The sequence below is a fragment of the Vombatus ursinus genome, unplaced genomic scaffold, assembly GCF_900497805.2.
Source record: "Vombatus ursinus unplaced genomic scaffold, bare-nosed wombat genome assembly UNPS02014864.1, whole genome shotgun sequence".
Classification (NCBI taxonomy): Eukaryota; Metazoa; Chordata; class Mammalia; order Diprotodontia; family Vombatidae; genus Vombatus; species Vombatus ursinus.
This window is the reverse complement of record NW_020954642.1, coordinates 4,902,591-4,906,015: the sequence shown is the minus strand read 5'-3', so window position 1 is coordinate 4,906,015 and position 3,425 is coordinate 4,902,591.

Genomic DNA, 3,425 nt, shown 5'->3' with positions numbered 1-3,425 from the left:
TCTTTCTTTCTTTCTTTCTTTCTTTCTTTCTTTCTTTCTTTCTTTCTCATAATGTCACCAGCTCCTAGCTCAATGCTCTAGTGCAGCGGATTGCTTAATAAATACTTGTTGCAGGGAATTGAATTGTTTTGTTTGTTCTTTGTTCTCTAAGAGGACCATGACATCAGGAAGATAATGACATGACTTGCAATTACCTTTGATTTGAGTGAGGGAGAGCTGTGCAAGGTCACCAGCCTCACTTTCTCCTCCAGAGCCATCTGGGTCCAGTGGCCAGATATTCATCAGTATGACTGGAAATGGCCCAGGATGCAATGCAGACCTTGGCCCTTTTAAGCTAAGGTCTTTTCAGGTTGTCACTTAGAGTGAGGTAACGCCCATTCAGTGAATAGGCCTCTTTAAGAAGTGATTCAAGGGATGGCCCCTTTAATTAAAAAAAAAAATCAAACTGGGAGGGGAAAACCCTCAGGGTTGCTGGCCAGAAGAGAAACAGTTACTATTTACATTGACTCTGAGCCAGGAGGGACCAAAAAATAACCACGACCTAGTGCTTGGGCAGGGATCTATTGTTGTTTTTCTTCCTTCCCCTCTTTTCCTCTTTCTCTCCCTTTCTTGCTTTATTCCTCTCTTTCTCTTTTCTTCTCTTATTTCCCCTTCTTCCTTTCTTCCTTCCTTTCTCCCTCACTGTTTCCCTGTTTCTTTCTTTCTCATTGTAACCCCGAGTCCTAGCTCGATGCCCTAAATTCAGTGGTTTGTTTTAATAAATATTTGTTGCCGTGAGTTGAATTGAATTGAATTGTATGGTGACAGATGTCAACAAACTTCTTCCTGGCTGGGATTTGAGGAGTTGGTATTCAGCAGGTCAAAGAGGAGAAAGGCAACTTCCCCAAAGTGTTTGAGTTACATTTACAGGTGCCCAAAGCTAGCATGGAAAAAGTGGCCAAAACTATCCAGTCCTATCTAATAGCATGTATTATAGCGAGCTCTGCTGGTGTTGTATTTATTCCCTTCATATACTTATGTAGAAATGCTTATTAATTTCTCCATTAGGACATAAACTCCTGGAAAATCAGGATTGTTTCATTCTTTGTGTTTGTATCCTGGCTCCCGGCACAATATCTAGCACATAGTAGGTGCATAATAAATGTCTGTTGTTTGTTCAGTATCCTAACTCACCTGTTAGATTGTAAGCTCCTTGAGGGAAAGTGCTTCTCAACTAAATTTTGTATCCCTTCCACCATCCATCATAATCTTCTGCATATAGTTCACACAATACATCTTTGGAATATTGTGCTATACCGCTGAGAAGCAACAACCAGTGTGTAGAAAGAGGGCTGGTCTTGAAGTCAAGGGAGACTAGGATTTATAACCTTGCTCTATCATATAGAGAGGACCATCTCCAGTCATTCTTATCTCTATCTAGACACTGGACCCAGATGGCTCTGGAGGAGAAAGTGAGGCTGGTGACTTGGTACAGTTCTTCCTCATTTAAATCCAATTGGCTTGCAAGTCTTGGCATCATCTTTCTGATGTCATGGTACTCGTTGTGAACGAAGGACAAACAACAATCCCTGAGTAATACAAGCTGCCCCACTGGGGAACCAGATCAGTTCCAGTTGAGCAATGCAGCTCCTTCTTTCTCTTTCCTTCCCTTCCCTTCCCTAATGCAGAGAGGTAGAAAAAAAAACTCTTCACGGAGCTCACAACTTAATGAAAAGAGACAAGCTGCAAACACTTATGGATAAACAACATATATGCAAGGCAAATTGGGGATGATCAACAGTAAGAAGGCACCAGCATTAAGGAGCACTTAGCAAAGGCTTCTGGTAAAAGGTGAGATTTTAGCTGAGCCTTGAAGGAAGCCAGGAGGGGCAGAGGAGGAGAGAGAGCATTCTAGGCATGGGGGCAGCCAGAGAAAGTGCCCAGAGCCCAGAGATCCAGTGTCTTGGTCTGGGAACACCACGGAGGCCAGTGTCACCGGACCAAAGAGTATGTGAGAGGGAGCAAAGTACAGGAAAAGGTAGGGAGGGTCCAAATTCTGAAGGTCTTTAAAAACCAGACAAAGAGTTCTATATTTTATCTTAGAAGTTAAGGGAAATAAAAGGAACCACTAGAGTTTATCATATCTGACAGTCAGATTTGAGTAGAGTTTGGGCTAGAATGGGAAGAAAACAGAAGCAAGAGAAACTAGTGCACAGGCTGTTGTAAAGGTCCCGATGTGAGGTGACCTGGCCACCTAGCTACCCTTACACTCTATATCATCTGTACCCTGACTTCATTGTCTGAACTCTATATCAACTGTCTCATTTTCTTAATCAGAAGCTTCTTAGTGACAAAAAATTTTAATAGCTCAATATTTGATTTTTCTAAATGGAGAGAATGTTTTAGTACCATATATCCCTGTATCCCAGGGACAAACTGGAGCCAACTTGTACCAGAACTGGCTGTTAAATTTTCAGCATGGGCATTTACACCTCAGAATTGGCATCCACTACAAATTAGGGTTTGGGTCAATGTTTCGTTGATTTCTGAACTCAATAAAGTGATGGAGATCACGTGAATAATATAACTTAAAAGGATATTCTGTGGGTTTTTCAGAGAGCTGATTGTTAAACATTGACGAGCACACTCCTGCCTGTATCCCTGTTAGTAAAAGTGATTATTATTTTGACATGTCTTGTTAACATAACCACTCAGAGTACAGATTTCCTCTGATTTTGCTATTTTTCTTTCCATTCAAAAGGAACCCTATAGAAGAACCACAGTGAGTTTGGGCTCAGAGATACCACTGTCCCTGTGCTGCTCCTTTGCAAGTAAAGAATCACTTGACTTACAGGATTATCATGAAGTTTTGTTTTCAGGACCCTCAGCATACCACGTTATCTCCTCAAAGAAATGTTGTCTGGAAAATGCTAGCTAAGTGATAAAGGAGGACAGAGACCTCCGATAGCTCAGTGTACTAAGAAGAGCCTCAGATTTGGAGTCAGAGAACCGGGATACTTAGTGTCTGCATCACCTTGGACAAGTCCTTTCCCTTCTCTGGGCCTTGGTGTTCATTCTTGTTTGATGATTTCTAATATCCTTTCCAGCTCTAAATCAATCATTGAATCAATCATCAAGCATTAATTCTTTCCCTAGCAAGTGCCCTAGGGATACAATGACAGAAAATAATACCATCTCCACTATAATGTATGAAGTGAACTAGGGTTTTTTTCCTCCAGAGACAGGGTGGACTGGCTGGTCTCATCAGATTCCCACTGTCTCAGAATTGGAAGGTCCCTTTCAAATGAGATGACACTTGTAAAAGTGTTTCCTTGAAACAGTGGCTGGCATATGATAGTCACAATATTAATATTTTTTCCTTCTGAATATCATTTAAATTCTTATCTCATAGCACTAATAAGTGTGAGTCAATGTATTTAGCTCAA